This window comes from Lepus europaeus, chromosome 7, assembly GCF_033115175.1.
Source record: "Lepus europaeus isolate LE1 chromosome 7, mLepTim1.pri, whole genome shotgun sequence".
Classification (NCBI taxonomy): domain Eukaryota; kingdom Metazoa; phylum Chordata; class Mammalia; order Lagomorpha; family Leporidae; genus Lepus; species Lepus europaeus.
Window position 1 is genome coordinate 27,051,409 of NC_084833.1, and position 25,818 is coordinate 27,077,226.

Below are 25,818 nucleotides of genomic sequence, written 5' to 3' on the forward strand. Positions count from 1 at the left end.
TGAATTGACCAAAAGCTTTGAAAAGTGTTCATTTTGGGGTTTGGCATTGTGGCACAGTGAGTTATGCTGCCACCTGTGAAGCCTGCATTGCATATCAAAGCCCCAGTTTGTGTCTCAGCTGCTTCCCTTCAGTACAGTTCTCTGCTAATGTGCCTGGGAAAGCAGCAGAGGACGGCCCAAGTGCTGGGCCCTTGCCATCCTGGTGACAGACATAGGTATTTCACTGGAGCAACAGAAAACTGATCAATACACCACTACTCTCATGCACATATAAAATGAACACTTTTTAAATAAAGATTTATTTTATTTATATGAAAGGCAGAGTGACAGACAAGATTGGGTGCATTCATCATGATATGGTCATAGACTACTGTGACAGAGACAAAGGAGAAAGAGAGAGATCTTCCATCTGCTGGTTCACAATGGTCAGGGCTGGATCAGGCCTAAGCCAGAAGCTATGTCTGGGTACTTACTTTTAAGATAAAGTAGATTTCTTTAGCTCACAGTATTGGAGGTTGAAAATCCAAACAGCGTGGTGTTGGCTCAGAATGCATATTACAGGAGTCCTTCTTGTCTTATATGAAGAGACAGGAAGTCAGAGAAACCAGGGAGCAACAGCAGTTGCTTTTCTGTAACAATACTCTTAGGACATCTAATCAAAGTTTCAAGACAGTAATTCCTTCCGAGAGTTACTTCCACAATGGACTCATTATCTTACAAGTAATTCCAACTTTCAAAAGTCTCACCACCTCTGACATCACCGCACTGATGAACAAGCCTCCAACAAATGAACATTTGATGAATAAACCATATCCAAATCATAGCATATGGTTTTAACCTTTTGAAAATGTATACTTTAAAAATAGATTGAGGTCACATTGCTTTTACTCAAATCCCTATGCTTCCATTTTATAACTGCCTTATCTTTAGTAAATTACTTAAACTTTTGTAAATCAATTTTTTACATGTAAAATGAGAACAACACTCTGATTGTATGGCTTTTTAAAGTGCTAATTATGATGCTCTTATGTTCTTACAACAGTGCTTGGCAAATGAGATATCAATATGTGTTTTTCCTCTTTGCATTCCTCCTTCTACATCATCTATGCAAGCAATGTATACAAAATAATTTGAAAATTGTTCATTTAAATGCATTGGCTTTTGTCAGAGTACATTTCCACAGAATTTCAAACCAATTCACTGACATTTTTATTTAATATAATAATTCTAAAATTATTCATTATGTGCCTCCCATTGATTAAGTAGAATCAAGTAGTTCTGTATGCCGTCTTTTTTTTTCTTGTCATTTTCCTATGATACCTCAGGCACCATAAGTACTTTCTTTCTGGTGTATGACCTTTCACCCTAAGAATGATCTCTTTGACCTCAAGACATTAGCTACACACCCATATTATATCTTAAATAGTAGCTAAATGATTTTTATATTATTTTATTTTTAATTAATTTATTTTAATTATTTTATTGATGAGTATGTTTCCAGATCTCTCTCAATGATGTCATGTCATACTAGCTAAATGCTCAGTATTGTTTAAATTACTTGTATGATATGTTTTCCTACAGAAAAGAGTGGAAATAAGTTTCAAAGTTTGTCCTAGGATCTCAGCACCATCACTCTAGTACTCTTATTACTGTTAACAATAATTTACAAATATATGATTCTTTATAAGCTTCTATCTTACAGGAGCACTACATCATTTTAGGAAGTCTACCCTGTAGTCTAACAAAATCTCAACAATTTTTTTTTTATTTTGATTTTCTTTATTTTTGCAGATGTAGAAATTGAGAACCAAAATGTTTAACTAGATTTTGCTAGTTCACAGAACAGTAAAGATCAGAGCTAGGACTCAAAATTAGCCAGACCATACACTTTAAATATGAGTTTAGTGTGTCTGTCAATGGTTCATGTGCTAGAAGCTTAGCCCTCAATGTGGCAATGTTGGCAGAGGGGTGGAGTTGTAATTTTTAAGAAATGGAGCCTAGTGTTGGGCAATTATGTCAGTGATGGTCTCATCCTCAGAAGAGATTAATATTATTCTTGTGGGATCCCAGTTAGTTTTCCTGAGATCAGGTTGTAATAAACAGAGCCAACCTGGCCTTTCTCCCCATTACAGTATAACTGATGATTTCTTCTTGCATGCACTCCCACTGTTATTCTATCTGCCATATTGTGATGTAGCCAGAGAACCCTCACCAAAGACTGAACAGATGTGACTACCTGATCCTGGATATTTTCAGCCACTCTAAACTATAAGATCAACATTTTTTTTTTCATATAAAATACTCAGCCTTAGGTATTTTGTTACAGCAAGAGAAATTGGACTAGACCACTTTCCCATTATCCCATTTTGCTCACTTATTTTATTGACAAAAATTAATGATAACTAGTTTTCAGGAAACTATGTTAACTTAGGTTAATTATTAACTTTACTGATAATTTTGTGACAATTGTGGCAATACTACATGTGATAAAATTCTGAAAGACATTTCAAATGAATCACTTGTTTCATTCTCAAATCTTGCTAGTGTATAATATTTTAATATCTTTAAATAGTTTTCCAAAGTTCCAGTATCTAGTCTACAGGTCAGCATGTTTTATAATTAAGATTTCTATTTAGTTTTGGTATTTTTTATAACACTGCAGTAGCTGGCATTGTGGCAAAGTGGGTTAAGCCACTACCTATGGTGCTAGCATCCTATATGGGCCCTGGTTCATGGCCCCAATTCTCCACTCCAATCCACCTCCTTACTAATGCAACCAGGAAGTGGTGGAAGATGGTCCAAGTGCTTGGGCCCCTGTACTCACATGGGACCCAGATAAAGCTCCTGGCTCTTGGCTTCTGCCTGGCTAACCCCCGCTTGTTACATCTATTTATGGAGTGGACAAGCAAATGCAAGATTCTCCCTCTTCCTCTCTCTCTCTCTCTCTCTCTCTCTCTCTCTCTGTAACTCTTTCAAATAAATGAATAAAATCTTAAAAAAAAAACACATTGTGTATAGTTTAAAAAAAACTCTATATAAATTTTATTAACACTTCATTTAATACCCAGGTTTTCCTAGTATGATCTCATTCACACTTGATTTGCTCAAGTAGTAAATACTTAGAGATTAATGGGTAGAATTATGTGGTTGGACAACAACTGATCCTAGTGGGTATCTACGACTATGTTGGCTCTGGAACAGGGCTTGTAATAAACAACTCCAGATAATGGTCTTACAAGCCAGGAGTGCTCTAAATCTTTGTTTTCTATTCCAGCATCAATGTTATCTGTGAGAAAGCAAGGTTTTTACTTAGCATTTTTCAACTTCATAGCCAGAGGGATAAACAGGCTAGACAAAAAGAAAAATGTGAGAGACATGAGGTTGGCTTGATTTTAATGTGGGAAATGCATCATAATGAATAAATTACAAGAATAACCAGGAGTAATAAAAATAAATGTCAAAATATTTCAAATCTGAAGATTATTGACCCTCAAAGTGGATTTGTTTTTTCTGATTTGTAATTAGAACACTTACAAAACATAACAAAACTAAACTTAAATAACAAGCAAAATTACATTCATTTTAACTTGCACCTTTAATGCTGTAGGAAAACTGCCTTAAATCTTTTCCCTATTTGTAAAACTGAAACTTCTCTCTCAAAACTTCACACTAAAGACACAAGGCCTTTTCTTTATAGCCACTACAACACTGAGACTTTCTAGTGAATTCACTTATTAAACAATCTTTAAAGCCTACTTTCTTCCAAAATACTATGTGTATGTTTTTGAAGTAACTGTGATTGAATGTCATTTTTTTAAAGATTTACTTATTTATTTGAAAGGCAGAGTTATAGAGAGGTAGAGTGCGAGAAGAAAGAGAAGTCTTCCACCCACTGGTTCAATCCCTAAATGGCCAGAGCTGGGGGGATCTGAAGCCAGGAGACAGGCACTGCTTCCAGTTCTCCATAAGGGCGCGGGGGGCCCAAGGACTTGAGCCATCTTCTACTGCTTTCTCAGGCCATAGCAGATAGCTGGATCGGAAGTGGAGCAGCCAGGATTTGAACTGTCACCCTTTTGGGACGCTGGCACTGCAGGCAGTGGCTTTACCAGCTATCCCAAAGCATTGGCCCCTGAATGTCATTTTGATAATAAGTAGCAATCCAAACATTTTTGTGCATACAACATGAGTTTTAGTCTCTTTCTACACAAAGAATAAATTTATGAAAATTTTTATCAGCTTGATTAAATGATGACTACCACTAACTAAATGTTCCAAAAGCAGTCCTCTAAGATTAGGAAGGGGAATAACTTGTTAGCAGTTCAGTTGTCACCTCGCAGAGAGAAAAAGATGTATCTGTCAAATCACCCAACAGTTGACCTCAAAAGGGTCTTTGTTTTCAACACTCAAACTAAATCCTACATTCTAAGAATAGACTCACTGTAGACCAGATCACATTTTTCTCAGTATATTGTGAAGTATTTCCTTGACATATTTGTAAATTTTATCATCAATAAAAGTGGAAGTGGGAAAAATCTCATCCTTGCCATAAGACAGTCAGCAAAGTTACAGCTCTCTTTGTATGCTTTATTAACTTGCAGCCCTTAGTATTCATTTTTTGGAAATTGACAACATTATGAATTAAAAACATGCAGTCTTCAAGTGAAATCAAAAGTAGTGTGCCACCTTCTCAGATACACTAGGAAGACACAACAATTTGTGGGGTGAAATAAGTAGCACCTATAACCTAACGCTCATTTTGGTAAGTAACATTTTTTTGTGTAAGTGTGTGCAAAAAAGAAAAAATCACACTGGCTATTGCCAAGAGAAGACATCTATCCATACTTTAATAATATCACTATTTTCTGATGATAAAAAAAATCAACATAATTTGAAGTCACTGTCTAAATATAAGTAGGACCAGGTATGCTTTCATGTTCCTGTATCAAATAAATAATACGAGAGTTGGTATATTTTCCTTTATTCATATTAACAGAATAATGCAAATATAACAAAGCTACTAGCTCAAAAAAATACTTGCTTCTGAATATAGGGTTGTGGACCAACTGAAAAGGCTTACTTACCATTATATTATATTAATATGCTAATATATAATATTATATATTATTATTTTTTATGTATTATATATATGCATTTGGTTTGGAGTTCTCTCTTTTGTTAAAAGGGGAGAAAGAAATGGGTATCAGTACCCCTGGGCTCTGGGGGAGGCATGCAGGCTGCCCCAGCAGGCACACGCTGGGGAACGGGCAGGGGAGTCCTGGAGTCTCCTGTGGTCCTTTTCTCAGCAGGGAACAGCAATGCTTGCTGGCAAGGGGGTGGGATGAGGGGAGGCAGGGCCCTACAGAGAGGGGCTGCGGGCAAGGGGCTCACCTAACATGCAAAGTCCAGCTGCCCCCAAAACTAGGTTGCCTTTTGAAGAGTCGCATAAATACACAAACACAGCTACCAGCACACATGCGGAGAGGGCTCCAGGTCAGGAACCAGCGCCGTCTCCAGCGAGCGGTCTCCTGCAGCACCCCGGGCTGGGCCTGGCCGGGGCCTCTGGATTCTGTACACCAGGCACCCAGACCACTCTGAATATATATATATATATATATATATATATATATACACACATATATGCTAATATATAATATTATATATTAGCCTATTAGCAATATGCTAATATATAATATCAAGGCTACCTTTAAGAGTCTAGTCTGATTATAACCATTAAACCAAGCCTTCTGTATCAGAAATTTGTTCATATTCAGCCAGGTCCCTGCTTTAAGAAAGCCACTTAAAATCATCCAATATTAAGCTAAAATTCCATAAACACCCTCTCTTAACATCCCTGTTTGAAGCACTGCTACAACTCTCAAGATGATGTCATCTATCACTGTATAGGTGTAATAAAAATAGCTTCCCTTGATCAAAGACTTTGGAGGGTAGAATTTGGGGGCATTGAATTAAGTTGCTACTTGAGAAGGCCACATCCCACATCAGAGCACTTGGGTCAAGTCAGCTTCTTTGCTTTGTGATCTAGCTTCCTGCTAATGCCCATCCTGGGAGGCAGTAGATGCAAGGGTCACGTGCTTGGGTACCTTCCACTCATGAAGGAGATCTGGATGCAGTTACGGACTCCTGACTGGCTTAACCCAGCTTACACTATTTGTGGGCATTGAGGAATGAATCAGCAGATAACACATGTTCCTCTCTCTCTGTCTCTCTTTGTCTGTCTCTATCTCTCCCTGCTTTTCAAATAAAATGAAAATAAATTCAAAAAATTAAAAAGACTTTTTTGAGAATTAATCATTGACTAGATTTTTATCAAACACTGAAATATGACGCTTTCATAAAAATAGAGTAAGAGAGAAATGTTTCTTCTGATGGCATGTCTTAGTAGTTTTCAAAAGCTATCCCTATTTGGAAAATCCCTGTACATTTCTTAATCTTTCATTCAGTTATTAAGTACCTAATATTTGATAGTTTCCATGGTAAGGGATGCTAATGAGATAGAGAATGAAGCTGATGTTATCTCTTCCTTTTAGAATATATGAAAAGCTTGTGTTTAATTTTGTCACTAGTTGTTTATTATCTGAGATTTTTGAGCATGTGATAATCTAAGTAAACTTCACTTTTTTTATCTGCTGAGGAGAATCAATAATAATTATTTTATAAGGTCATTGCAGGATTGAATGTGGTTTCTATTTAAAGAGAAAAGAAGAAAAATAAATTATGAAATATTTGCAAATTATTGCTATGAAATAAAGGAGGGGAATTTAAGGAAAGAATATAGATATAGGAGTATATTCATAGGACATCTTTTCTGAAAATGTGATAGTGCAATTGCTAATAGATAGTGGTGAGGATAAATCATGAAAACAAGGAGAAAAACATATTTTAGGTAGAGCAAAAGCCAGGAACGTGCAGAGGTTCTAAAACAAGAAGCGGCAAAGGAGCCATAAACTATAAAACACGTTTGTATGGCTAATACATATTGGACAAAATGAGTTAACTACCAGGACCACTAGCAAACCCTAAAGTTTGAATACACCAGAAATTAAAGGGGAAGGTGGAGTAGGCAAGGATGTTGTTTAGTTCAGAAACTCTTTAGTGTTCACTTTCATGAAACACAAGTGTGTCACCAAGTTGGGCAATCCTGCATACCCTCATACTACATCACAGGTGGTGAATCCAATAAGACTCCAAAGGAACAAGAAGATTCCATCCAGTTTGATTAACTTGAAACAGAGCTTCTGAAAAAGCTGGGGAAGACTTTTGCAGGGTGCTGACTCTTCTGAATCTAGTTCGCATGAAGCAAGATGGCTTTAATCATGAGAAATTCATAAAACTGAATGCAAATGTATTCACTACATTGACAGATATAAATAGGTAGTATTGTTGAGTCTGAATCCTATTTTTAAAATAATAATGGTTAGAAATATGTAACATAATTTATGAAGTACATGTTATCTAAACTTTATTTTATTTTAATTTGTATCTTTAAAGTTCAAAGTTTAGAATCAATTTTGGGAAATGGAGTATACCAAAGAGTTCAGACAAATTTGTGCAAATCATGAAAAAACTTGTTTTTCCACTTGAGTTTATAAATATCAAAATATTTATATTTAGGACTTATTGAATTAAAGTGTTTATTAGATATTAAAATAATATCTGAGCTAATTATTTGAATGTAAATCAGCAAAGTAAATCCATTCATTTTAGGATATTATTCCTCTATTCAATCTTATGAATTTGAGCAGTTTCTATTATGCCACAGGTGTTTCACTCCACAATTACTTCTTAATTAAATCCTCATTATCCCGGTCATAGAGCCTTTATAACAATTGATATTTCTTTATCATTCATATTAAAATAATGGAATACTATGGAATGCCTTTTTTGGAATAGTTCAACCCTTAACCCCTTAAAAATGCATAATTTAATCTGCAGAACTGCATAATTATACTACTATCATTTAATCAATTCAATCTACTTCCACATCTTCCCTAATTAATTGCATTCTATGCTGAAGGCCAGATTATTGTATTCAAATGTCTTACACTGCTGTCATATAGAACTCACCAAGAAAGCATAGTATATCCAAGCCCCCCAAATTAGATGCAAAATCCTTAGCTGTAGAATTAAAATATGATATGGTCTACAGCACACTTTAATTGGTAAAGGACACAAGTTTCTGTATGTCAAGGGGACTTTTATTATTTTTTTAATTATCCTGGCATAGTGAGGTAGTACGCCTTGGAACACCCGCATTCCATATCTGAGTGCATGGTTAGTGCCCTTGCTTCTCTGCACTTTTTAGCAGCTTTCCCTAATGCACCTGTGATAGAGTAGGTGCTAGTCCAAGTACTTGGGCCCCATCACCCATGTTGGTGACCTGGATAGAGTTCCTGGCTTCTTTGCAGTCTGACACAATCCCAGATGGTTGAGGACAGTTTGGAGAAGGAACCAGCAGATGGAAGATATCTCTTCTCTCTCTCTCTCTCTCTCTCTCTCTCTCTCTCTCTCTCTCTCAAATAATAAATGAATACTTTTTTAAAAAAACTGTAGATTTTATTAAGAATTTTATTTTAAATGGCTTATAGGTAAGATTGTCCATAAATTGAAGCTGCTAAAATCAATCAAAGATACATTTTAATTTGTGTGTCCTGAATCTGTGTATCATATGTTTTAAACTTGTTGGTAGAAAGAAACTAAAAACATCTTATATGGTTGTGCTTAAGTTTACTAGTTAAACAAACTACACCATGTTAGATATTTAAGAGGTGTTTTCAAATACATGATTCTTAAAATTTATAGAAGGCATTGGACCTTCTGGTAAATGTTTTCTTAAGTTGTCATCTAATGGTTGAAACTGTTTGCTAAGTATTCATGTGATATTGCTATTGTCAGCAAGCGATCTAGGACTTGCTCCCTCATTTCTCTATTCTAAGCCCAACTTGTTCTTTCATTTCTCTATTCTCTTCAAGGTAGGAAACTAATTCTATTATGAAGGAATCTGTAGGACGCACAATTTAATCTTTCGACCTTATAAAAGAGATGGCTAATATTCTTCTGTAATAGCATAGCCAAAATAAGAACTTAAATAATAATCTCATAGCTAGATTCACTTCGCCATCAGCAAAGTATACAGTAAGTAGAAAAAAACCTCCCTTTCAGACCAAAGGGAAAGAAAGTTTTAAAGTGAGAATATAATTTTCCTCATGGGCATTGTCTACCTTAGAAAAACTACTACAGAACATGCCTGTGACTATAGACTTGTAGTTCAGGCCACCGAAGATTAGAGATGGGACTCGGGCACTCCCTTGACTTGCATCCTCTGGTCTGCTTGAACACAAACCAGGAGGAAAAGAAAGCTAGGCATCAGAAGCAATGGGTGGCAGGCCTATTAATGGCTGATCTGTACAGTGATCTGCCCTCAAGAGGACACAACAGGCCAGTCCACTGGAGTGGCTTTTATGTGGTAAGCCTGGGCTTCAGCAGAAGTCAGCTTGTGAAGAGCCCTGGCAGCTCTACCAAGAGTTGGATCACTGGAAATGGACCTGCCCTGGACTCAAAGGATGCCCAGGTCAGAGCCACAGATCTTATTGGCTCTAAGCTGAAAAGCCCTTCACTCAGCCCAACTTCCAAAGTGACCACTGCAGCTGAGGGGACGGCCAAGTAGGGTCAGCAACATTGCAGGCAGAACTGTAAATTTCTTATTAGAGATGCCACCTGGCTTTACCTGGCCAGCTCTCCTCCCAGGCCAGCCAAGTAGCGAAAGTCAACAGAGTGCCTTCCCCTAGGAGGTTCACACCTCCCTTAAGATATACCCCATGTGAAGAGATAGATAGGTCTGGGCCTCTTAACTTACAAGGCCTAAAGCCCACCAGATTATTATCAAGCCCCTTCTATCAGGTTCTATTTGCCTCTCAGTCAGAAAACTTAATTGTAGCTTAGACAGCACCTTTCTTAGCTCCTCTAATAATGACTCTGTCCTTTGTTCTAGGCCCTGTCTAGCGTACTTGGGCCTCATTCCTTTGTAATCATAACCTCTACTCTACCTCCAATGGCTCTACTCCCAACCTGTGTGTACTGATGGTCCTCTTCCCCACTTCATGCTGTATAATTGTTCAAACCTGGTAAAGGCCACTCTTAGGATCATTGGTTACTATCCTCACTCTGTCTTTTATGACCTTGTCTAAATATGATCAGAGTCAGTGAACTTGGAAGGCTTCCATAGCCTTAGCAACTCATGACGACAGCCTAGGGTGGTTACTGGCACCATAAACTAGAGTGTCAATTTGTTGGGTCAACAACAGGAGCCACTGTGCACTTGCTCCTCATGTGGGATCTCTGTCCTTAATGTGCTGTACATTGTGATTTAATGCTATAACTAGTACTCAAACAGTATGTTTCACATGTTTCACTTTGTGTTTCTATGTGGGTGCAAACTGTTGAAATCTTTAGACTAAATTGATCTTCTGTATATAAAGAGAATTGCAAATGAATCTTGATGCTAATGGAAGGGGAGAGGGAGCGGGAGAGGGGAGGGTTGCGGGTGGGAGGGAAGTTATGGGAGGGGGAAGCCATTGTAATCCATAAGCTTTACACTGGAAATTTATATTCATTAAATAAAAGTTAAAAAAAATTAAAAAGAAAAACAAACCTGTAGATCTGACTAAAAATACTAGGAGAAAAAACATGTCCAAACATATTGTGTATGTTTTGTTTGAATATCAATTTCAGATTTTCATTACAAAAAAGTGTCTCCCAGAAAATTTCTGTTTCTGCCTTAGTAAATTGTATACTAGACTTTTAGCTCTTATTTTCTACTTGTGTTTTATTCCTTATAATGACACTTCTCTCTCTACAGTGATGGTATTTTACATGTGATTGTTAAATCTATTTCCAGGTCTACCCACTAAATTGATTCCTTTAATTCCAGAAAAAAAGAAAAAAAAAGGTTAGGGCATTTCAGTTGTTAACAACCTTGAAATTCAGATTTAAAGTGAAGAAAACATAAGGTGCCATATCAGTGTAGAGGGGGGGAAGGACTCAGTTCACCCAATTATACAAGACCTCATGATCCTTTTTTCTTAAGCTTCTAATAGAGGTTAATAAATCTTTATTTTCTGGTTTCTACCAGGAGTAAAGGGAAGGTAAGTGGATTCTGTGGGAGTATTTTATGTTCCAGGTCCAGATATAACGTAAATCCCTTCTGCTGCATTGCATCTCCAGAATCCACTCACATAGTTCTGCTTAGCCTCCTGGTTTGTGAAAACACTTGTTTCACTCTGTATCAACGAGTAAAGGAGGGACTATTAGGTCCACCGGCATTAGTCTCCATCACCATAGCATTTTGATAGATGCCCAACCCACTAACTAAAATGTTGCAATTTTAGTGAAATAAGCTGGCTGAGATGATAATATAAATTGTTCTAAACACAGTTGTATCACTAAGGCTGTGTAAAAATAATCCAATAGATATAAACTACCAAAGCAAGCACCAATCTATTTGAAATCATTGGGAGTGATATTTAAAATTGTTTATTTATAAAAGAAAACAAATTTCATGTATTTTCTATATATGCAATTTTAAGAGAATAACGATACTTCCTACCCTACATTCTCTCCCTCCTTCCTTTCTTATTTTTCTTTTAATCTTTACAATGATATGCTTTCAAATTGTTTTATAATCACAAGCTTAACCTTCCACTAAATAAAGAATTCAACAAGTAGTAGGTGAAAAAACACTGTTCCTCAAGAGTATAAACAAGGACTATAAACAGTAATGTGATTTTTCTCAAGGGAAAGTCGGTTAGTATGCAACACAGATGTAGTAGCAAAATGCTTAGTCATCCCTGCAATGTGATACAGTTAATTGTACCATATGCAGTAGGATTAAACTTCATCCACAATTTGTTTAATCCACCCTATTTAAACATGGCAACAACAGGTTTTAGTGAGGTAAAGGACATAATGTAAAATAACATTGAGAGTGTCTCCTAAAATAGATAACCAAACCAAACCCAAATCACAGATTTTAACCACCATGCTACTCTGCGTCACCTAACAGCTTCCCATTCATACAGCCCATTGCACATCCTTTTAAAAACACTTTTACTAGTGCATATGAAATAAGTTTAAGGTGTGAATTCTGTGTCAAGTGTGATGTACAGTTTCCTCTCTCAAATCTCAGTACAATCATTTAGGTAATATGGATTTCAAAGTTTTTTGTCACAGTTCTAATCCTTACCTGATGGTTCAGTTACCCTTGCCAAATATTTCCAGCTCTCAGAATGTTGGTGCATTTTTATTCATTTTAAACTTGTAACTTTTTCTTCAAAGTTTATAGTCTCTGTTTTAATGTAAGTTCCATGGAGGAAGAAATTTTGCCTTTCTTCTTCAAAGTTATATTTATAGGAGCTAGTATTATTCTTAATTGGGAACTGAATGAGTCGTATAATTAAAAGAATGAATGAGTAAATGCAAGAAGGCAGTATGTGACATAGATCATAGGTATGATTTCTATCATAAGGAGTTAGCGTTTCACCTAGAAATCAGTTAAGTAATAACTTCACAGGAACACACACGGCCATAAAGAGGGTATAAATGTGAAAGTAGGCCACAGGAATCTGCAAATCACTATGTGAACATGAGTCATTCGCTTATGTTATCCCCAGTAATAAATACACACTCTACCCACTTACCTCAGTCTCCAGGTTTCAATGAGCAGCAGGCAATAATTCTGCCTAACGAAATCTACTCACTGCAATAGTGACCTTCAGAGAGAATGAGTCACCCTGTCATTGGTCACACATATACCCACACAAAACCAAATGAGAGGACAGCCAACATTTCCACAAGCAGGGACTATACATATAATGATGAGTCACAATTGTGATTGTATATAGAAAAAGTGGACAACTTTGGGTTATTTATGGACATTTCCAGAGGCCAAGTTCACATTTTTTAAAAAGTTGAGAGAAATTATAAGGAACTCATTTTCATCACAAAAATCATAACTTCTTGGAGAATCACTAACAAAACAAAACATTGCAACAGAAAATCAAGTAAAATAACAGAAAGTGTGCTACTAGTTTATTGTCTTTTTTAAAACTGATGCTGAATCTAAGATATCTCTATTCATTGTGTGTTAGATGGGTAAGTTCACAGCTTTTTATAACACTTTAGGTAAATTTAATTTAGTTGCAAATGCATTTTATAAGTATCTAATTTTGTTGCAAGTGTATTTTGTAAATATCAATAATATAATTATCTATAATGATGGATTTTGCAAACTACTTAAAACTTAATCCTCAATGATAGAAGAGAAAGGTCACAAATTGATTGAAAATGTACCATTTCCTTTTTTATAATTTTTATTTATATAAGGTAAACAAATTTTTATATATTTCATATATACAGATTTAAGAGCATAATGATACTTACCTTACGCTCTTTCCTGTCCACATTCCCACCCCTAGTCCTTCCTTTCCTACTTTTTTCTCTCAAGTTTTACGATGACATACTTTCAGTTTATTTTATAATCACAAACTTAACCCAGCACTAAAAAAAGAACTCAACAAATAAAAAGTAGAAAAATCACTGTTTCTCAAGAGTATAGACACTGATTGGTCTTGACACATGCAAAAAATATTGTGAATGAAATTTATCATTGTACTATCTGATCATGCAGCACTTTTGCTGTTACTTTTCACAGAAGAACATGAATAGTTATTACTGAGATGATTGATTCTTTCCACTGGTCTATTGTTTCCAATTTGCTACATTTCTGAAAAATCAGACATATGCAGCACACAAGAATGGATTCTAGGAACTGACCCCTTGTTTTGAACTCACTAAGTAGTAGGTTGCACGTTGAAAAACCGTTAGTTTTTCTCTTATTTTTGAACCTTTGTTTCATTAATTGTTAGTATATTTTTATAGCTGAGTTGTGCCATGTCCAAATAGTATAAATTTTTACATCTATGTAGCTTGCTTTTGTTTCTTGGGTTTTTAAATGTTGACCCTTGTTTTAACCAACATATTTTATCATAATATGTCTGCATATGAGTTTTTGCCTTTTGGATCACTCTGAGTCAGACTTGCTAGAACTTTGTTCTAGTGTTGAAATTATTCCCCAGGAAAAGAAAAATGTTCCTGTCCATCTCCCTCCCATTAATCATTTCTACCTTGTCTGACTTTCTCTATCTCTCCTTAAGTTTAATATTATATGTCTTTCACTTTTTTCCCTTGTATGTTTCAAGTCATATCTCAATATCTCATTTGTAGTTTAATATTTAGTCATATCCATCCGTTCATTCTATTCATTAATCATCTTACTATGTGAATCATGTACTAAACATTAATTTTATTTTTCTGACATGAACCTACTGTTATATATACAGTATTCATGGTAACTTTTAGTAAGATATTATCTATAATCAATTTTATTTTTTGGAACTTATTTTATTGATTTGGAAGAACAGAAGTGGGAGAGAAAGAGAAAGAGAGAAGGGAGAGATTTCCCTTCTACTGGTTCACTCCTCAAATGCCTGCAACTTCCTGATAGAGCTAGGAGCCCTGAATTCAACCCAGATCTACCATGAAGATGGCAGAGTCATTTGCACCTGAGCCATCACCTGCTGCCACCCATGGTGCCTATTAGCAGGAAGCCAGAATGGAGAATAAAGCAGAGATTTGATCGCAGGCACTCTGTTAGGGGATATGGGCATCCCACTGCACCAAATGCCTACCCCACCTGTCTCTTATTAAATTTAAAACATTTTGCCTTTTTTTCTAGGTATTAATTTTATTTCTTCAACTATTCTCCTTTCCAAGGATGGTGTTATTCTCTCGTGGTCTTAGTTTTCCTAAAATGTTTTATCACACCTGTTTCTAATTCACTAGTACTGACACCCGTAATAGATTTCTTTAGTCCAGGAGCTAGCTGCTGACCTCCTGGCTATGATCTTAGGGTCTGATTAGAGTAGACTGCCACCAGACGTGGTACAGGGATTTGGGGTGAAAAACAGGCAACACACGAACAGTGTTTTCTTCCAGTGTGGTTGCTTATATCCTAGCAACATTTTTCTCTTGCTTACTTGACTGTGGCTCTAACTTATTTTATATGACTTTATTCTCAATATCCATGATGTGAATTTCCTGCACCAGAACTATGAATTTTATTTGGACAACCACACTGTTTGGTTGTCTGTGGGTAATCTGGTTTGGTACCGCATTTCATGGAAATTCTATTCCTTTACATTTCCTAGAGTTTGTCAAGGAGAGGAACTTCCTCAAGACTAAAAAGTTAATTAAAATGAAGTAGAATTCAATGTTCTCCAGATATTTTGGCAACCAGATACTTAGTTAATAGAGAGAGTTTCAGGGCCAGCACTGTGGCACAGAAGGTTGGATCACCATCTTCAGTGCTGGTTTCCTATATGGGCAGCAGTTGGAGTCCCAGCTGTTCCACTTCTGATACAGCTCCTTGATAATGCACCTGGGAAGGCAGCAGAAGATGGCCCAAGTCCTTGGGCCCCTGCTATCCATGTGAGAGACCCAGAAGAAGCCCCTGGTTCCTGGCTTCAGCCTGGCCCAGGCCTGGTCATTGCTGGAATTTGGGGAGTGAACCAACGGATAGAAGATTCTCTCTCTCTTTCTTTACTTATTTTATAATTTGAGTGGCACATAGAAGACAGAAGCATATTTTCATGAATATAGTAAGTCATCTTCAACCAGAGCTCAAGCCTATCAGTTTAACTATCTGGTACCAAACTATTAAAAAGACACAATTTATTCAAGTCAGATGAATATTTTCCGTACTACTTCCTTTACTCTGAAAACTCAGGATGTGCATTGGTATATTATAAACTATGAGATATCTTTCAATTAAAAAAACTTTTTAAAAAAAGATTTATTTACTTATTTGGTGGAGGAGTTACAGAGAGGGAAAGGCAGAGGCAGAGGGAGAGAGATGTTTTCCATCAGCTGGTTCACTCCCTAAATAGCCACAACAGCCAGGCTAGGGCCATACGGAAACCAGGAGCCAGGAGTTCCTCTGGGTGTCCCACATGAGTGTAGGGGCCAAAGCACTTGGGCCATTCTGCATGGCTTTCCCAAGTGCATTAGCAGGGAGCTAATAGGAAGTGGATCTCCCATATGGGATGTTGGAACTGAAGATGGCGGTTTAACCTGCTAAGCCAAAGTGCCGATCCCAATAGTCATGTTTTAACGAAAAAGTTTTCCAGACTGATTTTACCATTCTGTTTACCACAAATATGGCATTCTTCACTATAGTACACTTTAAATTTATGCTTTTTAAAGTTAATAAAATTGATAATGACTTAGATATTACTTTTATTATTTAAGACGTCTGTTTATAATAGCGCTGATTTTTCTCTTAGTAATTTTTCTAACATTTGGAAAGAATATTGGTGTAATATACTTAATATATCTGATATGTGTTCATGTATGTAGTGATAGCACCTAAATATGACTCTGCATAGTTTATATTTTCATTTATGGTATCTTAAACTGGTATATTGTTCACTAATGAAGGGCTAAAGTAAGTAAGAACACACACAAAAATGCAATATTATTAAAACCCATCACCATAGTCTCTTATTCTAGTAATTAAATTTTAATGTTCTGATTGATTTTAATTGTATCTTCAGCTTTAAGAATATCAAAGCATCAGTGCAGCTAAATAGTAACTAAATTATTTAGAACAAACACCTGCCACAATTAATAAATATCAGAAGATAATCAAATGAAGTAGTAATAACATCTTGACACTGTAAAGGCTGTATTGCGTGTTAGTGGAGAGATCATCTATAAATGCGATTAATTATGCAGACTTTTGATGATATACTAGATACTGCATGCCAATTAATTTCCTGTTATTTACACTCCTACATTTCATACTGAAACTTATATTTGCTTCTACAGAAGAGTTACCAAGTGATACATTAGTTCTATTTCTGTTTAACAGCAACTTCATGAGACTCTGAAACTGGAGAATCATTCCAGTTGTCCTCTTACTTGGAGAAACCATGATTTGTGCATTCTTAGTCCATGACTTTCCCATAACAAGCAGCAGTTATTGACTGAAAGTTCTCCCCTCTATTTATTTTCCTGTGTCAAGCAAATTCTAAACACCTCTTTCAGAATTCTATCAGAAATGTCTTCTATTTCCATCTTGCTGGTGTTGCCTGGTGTGGGGACTCATTTTCTCTCACCTGCATACATACAATGCCTTCCTGATGAACATTCCTGGAGGTCATCTCGTTAATAATGAGTCCCCATGGTGCTGAAAGAATTAATTTTTTCTTAAAAAAAAAAAAACTTTATAGAATTACTACCTAATCTAATCTAAAAAGATGTTTTAGATTTTTTTCCTTGCTTTTGCTTGTAGAGTTTGTTTCAAAGTTCTTTTCCAGGCTTATTAGATGCCCCATAAATATGACACTTTTTAAAATTAGTTTAAAGGATTGTTTTTGATTTCCTGCTAAAACCATATTGCAAGGTTAAGAAGTGAAGCACTAACTGAAACCACTGAATTCATGTGGTAGAACAAGTGACTGTTAAAACTCCCCTAAATGGCTGAAACATGTCTGGATCACAGACGGCAAATGATAAATGTGTTGTTGACCAGCAGTCAGGCATTTGGGCCAGCATCTCCACACTCCAGAAAAGGCAAATCTGTTTGATTTTGAACAGGTGACATATGAAGAGGAATGTAGCTAACCTGTATATATGCAGAAAGATCAGGAATTCTCATTTTGGGAGATGATCAATCAACTCTCCCTTCCCTTCCTAATAAATGTTACTTGGGAAAGCAGTTCTTGGTGTCAGATTTGGCATTTCTTCTGGTTCCTCAGCTGGCCCATCTTGTAATAAATTTTCTCCCCATAAAAGGCCATGGCTTCTAAGTGTCTGACTTTCCAATATGCAGGCAACTGAACCAACAGTTGTTTGGTAAAACTACAATTGCCCAGGGAATATTAAAGTTGGTGAGGATAGAATCATACATGACAGAGAAAATGAGCAGTTAGTCACGGTGATAGTCTTTTGATAGATCAACTTGGCGAGAATATGGTACCGTTATTCAATCAAAAACTAAGCTGTGTGTTGATAAGAATATATTTTATAGATATCAAATTCAGAGATATTATCTTACATAAACTAAGCAGGTCTGATTCAACAAGTTCAAAAGCCTTAATGACAGAGCTGGCTGGTGTTTCCCTGATTAAGAACTCTGCTTGTGGATGGCAGAATTAACGCTTTCTGGGAGTTTAAAGTTTCACACTGACCTTCTTGGAGATTTGCCTATAGCCTTTTGGACTTGTCTATCAGCACCCAATACTCTTGTAATTGTACATATAAGTTACACTATTGACACAGTTTCTCTCATTAAAACCTCACTGATAGAAAAACTATTGTGGCCTGCGCCACGGCTCAGTAGGCTAATCCTCTGCCTGCGGCGCCGGCACACCAGGTTCTAGTCCTGGTCAGCGCACCAGATTCTGTCCTGGTAGCCCCTCTTCCAGGCCAGCTCTCTGCTGTGGCCCGGGAGTGCAGTGCAGGATGGCCCAAGTGCTTGGGCTCTGCACCCCCATAGGAGACCAGGAGAAGCACCTGGCTCCTAGCTTCGGATCAGCACAGTACGCCAAGCACAGCGCGCCGGCTGCAGCGGCCATTGGGGGGTGAACCAACGGAAAAAGAAAGATCTTTCTCTCTGTCTCTCTCTCTCACTGTCTACTCTGCCTGTCAAAAAAAAAAAAAAAAAGATAAGAAAAACTATTGGGGTCGGCACTGTGGCGCAGTGGGCATCCTATATGGTTGCTGGTTCGTGACCTGGCTGTTCCACTTCTGATCCAGCTCTCTGCTGTGTCCTGGGAAAACAGTAGAAGATGGCCCACTTGGGCCCCTGCGCCCATGGGGGAGACCTAGAGAAGAATCCTGGCTCCCGGCTTCAGATCAGTGCAGTTCTGACCGTTGCGTCCATTTGGGGAGTGAACTATCAGATGGGAGACCTCTCTCTCTCTCTCTCTCTCTCTCTCTCTCTACCTCTCCTCTCTTTGTGTAACTCTGACTTTCAAATAAACAAATAAATCTTAAAAAAACAACTATTGAATAAATACATTAATTAACAATGTAATTTTATTGTCCTCAATGATATTATAAAAATGAAATACAGAATAGAAAATCACTGACTTTTGCTTATTACTTTTATTCTACTTGTATTTTAATGATGATGACATGCAATAACTATCCCTAGCTTGACTTCTGCTAAACAAGTTTGTTTCTGAGAACCTGCACATAATTTTCTCCCATTTACAACAATATCAATAGTGAAAACAGTGTTGATTTTACAGGTATTTCTTCACTATTAAGGTATGTCAGACACTGTAATAACCACTTCACAAAAACTATCACATGTAATGGTTTCAGTGGAATTATGATGCATTTGTTGATTGCTCCACCATTTTTCAAACCAAAACCTGAAGCATGGAGGCTTTTAATAATTTTCTCAAGTGTACCCAAGTATTTATAATACAGACAGAACTTGAACCAGACTTTAACAATTACAAGATTCAGCTCACTCCTGTGTTTAACTCAGTGTTTCTATTTCCACTCTGACAACTTTCATTTGTACTGTTTTTCAAAGGAATGGGGAATCATAATCTATAATCATTGTACAAAATGTCCTATTGTAAACATGTCAGGGTACTAACTAAAATCAACTCATCTGTGAAGCCTTGTGAACCCGTCAGCCAGAATCGATCACCTTTTCCTCAGATATGCATAACAATATTCGCTTATCCCCATTTCAGCTTAAAGCGCAGTGTATTGAGTGACATATTTATACTTATTTCTCTTGATTTGGCTATAAATACATTAAGGGTAGCTATCTTTCCTTCCTCTTTTGGTTGAATATGCACTCCAGATTCTAGAATACTGCTTGCACTTCAACAAGTAGTCCATTAACATAAATTTCATAAAATTAAATTTGAAACTCGTCCCATTATTCAGTAGTATGAAGTACATGACTATGAAAAAGAAAAAAGCTATGTTTGTGTGTGTGTGTGTGTGTGTGTGGCAGAGAAAGTGGAAAGAGGAGAGACAGGAGAAACTGGTGTCAGACCTAGGACTTGTGACCCTGTAATATGTATTAAGAGAGGAATAAAAAGGGTTACAGTTAGGCAGGCAGACAGGATGTTGGCCCCTGCTTGCAGAAAAACTGAGAATACGGGCTGGCACTGTGGTGCACTGGGTTAAAGCCCTGGCCTGAAGCTCCGGCATTCCATATGGGCTCCAGTTCTAGTCCCGGATGCTCCTCTTCCAATCCAGCTTTCTGCTATGACCTGGGATAGCAGTGGAAGATGGCCCAAGTCCTTGGGCCCCTGCACCCAAGTAGGAGACCTGGAGGAAGATCCTGGCTCCTGGCTTTGGATTGGTGTAGCTCCAGCTGTTGTGGCCATCTGGGGAGTGAACCAGCGGATGGAAGACCTCTCTCTCTGTCTCTACCTCTCTCTCTAACTCTGTCTTTCAAATAAATAAAATAAATCTTTTAAAAAAAAAAGCTGTACAAGGCTGTTTCTTGGAAACCCCAAAAGGAACCCTGTCTCAGAAGTTAAGGGGTGCGACAGCAGAGATGCGATTTGCCAGACAGGGCCCAAACCCTTTGCAGCTTCAGCCATGCACAAAATCCCGGTCATAATTTCTAAGGCCCCTTGTAGCCACCTGTTGGCTGGCAACAGCTAACTAGATTGATGACTGGCTGTTAGCTTACTTACAGGATTGATATCTTAGCCAGCCAGTCGAAAGAAGTCTCCATTTACCAGGATAAAAATTTTGCCTAGAAGGAGGCTTCCAGCTCTAGGAGCTCCTCTCCGTGGAATCTCTAGCTTTCTTTGGTCAGTAAAGTAACACTTTCTCTTTATTCCACCTGCTTGTCTTTGTCCTTCGTCCTTTGGCGGCATGGGACAAAAACCCAATTGGATACTGACACCAGAATTCCTGTGCCATTATCATATTTGTCTTCTTACATTTATCCTGTTTTCCTGTATCTCTTCTGCATTAAAAACCAATACTTTAGAGCAGGGTAGGAAAGTTCTGTAGCCATTCACGAGACATAATCTCAAAATTATTCAATGTCTGTTTTCCCAAAGGCTACAGTCAAGAATCAAGTAACTTTCAATTTTTTTTTTTTTGTACAGGTAACAGTGGCAACAAATTTTACTTTCCAAAGTTAGTCATGCAAGTACACTGGCATTCTTCAACAGAGAAGCAGTCAGTGTTCAGTCCCCTTGAATCTGGATGTGCCTTTGGAACGGCATTAATTTGTATAGTGGAAGTGACATCACATGGCCTCTGAAGCTAGGGCATCCAAAATGAAGTTGTTATGTTTCTCACTGTATTGCAAGAGTGGACCCTGGAACCCAGCCAGCTTGAAGAGACCACGTGTAGGTGTCCTGGCTGACAGTCAAATGAGGTCATCAAGGCATTTAAGCAGCATGTGTACCAGACAGGAGAGTGAATGAGATTTAAAAGCCTTTGGGTTTCACAACTGAAGTTACAGATATCATAAACACACATAAGTTATGCTCTAAATGAATTCCAGGCCATAGTATTTGTGAGACAGAATAATTACAATTGGTTTATGCCACTAACTTTCAGTAATTTATTAAATAATGTAGAACGGAAATATAGCAAGAAAAATCCTTTACATTGTGTCCTAACATAAAACATGTACTTTCACTGTATATAATCAATGCTTTAATAGTGCTGCAACATATTGTATATCTGCTGCATTTGAATTTGTTGTAATTATCTTATTCTATTGAAAACATTGATTTTAGGGCACAATTTGGGACCACAGTGTTTGACTTATGAAGCAAGGTTTTAATGTTTTAAAATGCATATTCAAAAGAAATTCATAAATTGAGCAGTCTTGTGAAGTGAAAATAGTGAAGATTATTGCTAGACTTTTATTAAGAAAGGAAATTTGCCTGTTCTAAGATAATGATCAAAATATTCTTTCAGAAATATGAGTAAACAGTTCTAAGTTTATGAACTGGAGTTTAAAAATAAGCTTGTGCAGATTGGCTTTGACCTTTGGATCATATATTCTAGCTTTGAATAAATTTATTTTATGCTTGAAAAAATTGCCCTAATTCATTTTTAAGTGCAAACCCTAGTGCAAAATAATGAATGGCTTATAAGGAGGTTTATAAGACTAAGACCTTTGCCCTCTTGAGATTGACTCTTGTTATTGGTTAGGGAAATCACAGACAAAACATCACTAAATAAAATCAAGTCTCTACGAATATTCTCACCTTAGGGCCATTTATGACTGCCTATACCAAGCAGAAAAGGGAAGGCAATTGAATTTTTAATATGAAATCTTATTACACTATTGAATAGCATGGCTTGAAAGAACAGAAAAGAGAATTTTAAAAAAGTTCTTTCCATTTACAAGCTGGTTGAGAATTTTGAAAAGTTGGAAGAAATCTACTTAAGCCGTAAAGTCATACAAGGTCTTCTTATCTTGCTTTAAAAAGGAGCTATTTTAGCTTTCTCTCTTCCCTTAAATTGGCAGTGTTTGGCAAAAGTGAAGGCCAGAGCCAATCAACAGTAAATGCGCTATCTGCTGGATGCTGCAGAAGTGGGAGAAATATTTGCATTGCAAATTCATGACTAATATTCTCATGTCTGACCAGTGCCCTATTTTCACTTCAGCATGTTCCTTTTGGTTTTTAACATCTTAATATTTTTAATAAAGTCAAGTCCTACCATCAAGATGATAATCATGTACTTTTCAAAATATTTTTAGATGTGTTAATTAGGAGGCCAGCAACCAGTAAAACAGCAAGCATCATAAAAAATAGATTTATTTTGCAATATCCACATGTTTGTGTAGGGTTTTAATTTCATCAGTTTGGAAAATATTTTTCAAAGCTAATCATTTCACTCAGGATATCTGCATGCTCTACCTTCATACTCACATATACATGTACTACTCCCAGCTTAGTGTTTGAGTAACTGAGTTCCCAGGATTTGAGGTGAATAAGAAATCAGTTTGAAATATATAAGAACTTGGTAATAGAACCACCAAGTGGAATTACGGCCTCACAAAGTATTGACTTTGGGTCACCATAAAGATTTAAGGTAATGGTGATGGTAGGGCAAGATGTTGGGCTCTAAAAGGTCTGGATGTGTTTTAGGCAAAGAAAAGGAGAAAGGAATTATTGATTACAGGACCCATTGCTTCACTGCATAAAACAGCTACCTGCTAACACAGTTCAAACAAAAAAGTCAATGAGGATACGGATGTAAGAGTAAATGAAGGAAAAGGAAGTGACTGGAAGCAGTGACAGGAAGTGAAAAGATGGGAAAGTAGGACAATCTCAGCCATTGTGTGCTGGGACTTGGAAAGCGTATTTATGTTCTGTCCTTGTATGCAAGAAGTATTTTTGTTATTTCTTTGTTTCTGTTTTGTTTTTGTTTTTTTGGTTATTTTTTTTTCCTGTTGTCTGTGTTTTTGCTCTCTGAATACCAGACTTAAGAATAAATTGTTTTTACTGGGGGTAAAACAAATCAATTCCACATCTTAGTTCAAACATAGAGAAATGAGGTGGTGGTAGAGTGGAGAGAGAGAGAGAAAGAGAGAGAGAGAGAGAGAGAGAGAGAGAGAGAGAGAGAGAGAGATCCATTGGTCAGATGCTAAATCACTGCTGCAGGGTGCTGTGGAGAAAAGAAGTGACATACCCAAAAAGTTCATGGGAATAGGGCGAGTGCTGCAGCCACATGGGTTAAACTGTGGCATGGAATACCCACATCCTGGGGTCAAATTTGTCCTCCACTTCTGATCCAGTTTCCTGTAATGTTACTTGGAGGCAGTGGATGACAACCTAAGGGCTTGGATACCTGCCACCCAAGTGAGAGATCATGGTGGTGTTCAGGCTTCTGGATTCATTCTGATCCAGCTTCACCTGTTGCAGGTGTTTAGGAGCTGAACTAACAGATGGGGGATCTCCCTTTTTTTCTTTCTTTTTTTACTCTGCCTTTCAAATACATAAATGCATAATAAATAAATATTTTTTTAAAAAACAAGGAGTCAGGGGTCTGCACCGTGGCTCAATAGGTTAATCCTCTGCCTTGCAATGCCGGCATCCCATATGGGCGCTGGGTTCTAGTCCCAGCTGCACCTCTAACAGTCCAGCTCTCTGCTGTGTCCAGGGAGGGCAGTGGAGGATGGCCCAAGTGCTTGGGCCCTGCACCTGCATGGGATACCAGGAGAAGCACCTGGTTCCTGGCTTCAGATCGGCGTAGCTCCGACCCTAGCAGCCATTTGGGGGGTGAAACAATGGAAGGAAGACCTTTCTCTCTCTCTCTCTCACTGTCTAACTCTATCTGTCAAATAAATAAATAAATAAAATAAAAACAAGGAGTTAAAAGACATGTTTATTAGAGTACAAAAATTTAAAACCTCTGCATTAAGGGTTTCGAAAACCTTATGGAAATTTAAATTATTTAAAAAGTATGTGCATAACATCAAGTAAGATGTTATGAAAATTTACATTTTCTTATCTTACAAGACACACAGTAGAGCAAGATGGTAGTATCTTAATGTTTTCTGGGAAAAAAATACCAAGATTAAACCAGGAAAATAATTTATCAATGGCTTCATGGCCAACAGGTAAAAGGATCAAGATTTATCTCAATCTCTCCATTATAACAAATCCATATTTTTTCTTATATATTTGCCTATATCTCAGAAAAAGTACTCAATTTGGTGAGAAATTATACTAAATATGTTCAAAGATACCTTTTCAATCCAGACTTCTTCATCTTTCAAACTTCTTTGATTTAAATGTTTTTAATTTCTTTACTCAATCAAATATTTACAAAGAGTTGTATTTTCCATGGAATATATGAGATTCAGTCAATCTATACCTATACAGCTGTCCTTGCTTGTTTTGATATGAAGGTAATACTGCATTAACATGCTATATTTGTCCATTTTCAAGAAGTACAGTGCAGCTTTTCAACCACATGTGCAGTTTAAGCTTAACTTACCATGCAATAAGTCTTTCCATTTCCTTAAATTTCTTTGTGTTTGCAGGCTAGCAGCTTCTCTCTTCCATATATATATATATATATATATATATATATATATATATGACCTGAGTCTGTGTATAATTACTTAATGTATAATCTTATAGGTTCTGTCACTGTGATATAGGGGGATTGAAACTTTGCTTGCTTTGCTGACATTCCATATGGGCACTGGTTTGAGTTCTAGCTGCTCCACTTTCATTCTGGCTCCCTGTACCTGGGAAAGCTGCCGATGTCCCAAGTTCTTGGGCCCCTACACCCATATGGCAGACCCCAGTGAAGTTCCTGGCTTCTTCTGACTCCTGACTTTGGCCTAGCCCAGCCCTGGGCATTGTGGCCATCTGGGGAATGAACCTGTGAATGGAAGATCTCTCTTGATTTCTCTCTCTCTTTCTCTCTCTCATCTCATAACTCTGTCTTTCAAATAAATAAATAAATAAATATTTAAACATTTAAATATATATATAATCATCAAAAGGATTATATATGTGACAATTTACAGTTATCACACAAGTTAAATAATTGTAATTTATAATTATCACAAAAGTTAAAAGTGGGGTGAGAAGTTCCCACAGTTCTAAATAACAAGAAAATTGTAAAGACAATGTGTCAGTGCTTAAAAATGTTTTCGTTGAGTTACTGAATGACTGCCTGCAAAGATTTCCATGCAGAAGAAATATAGTC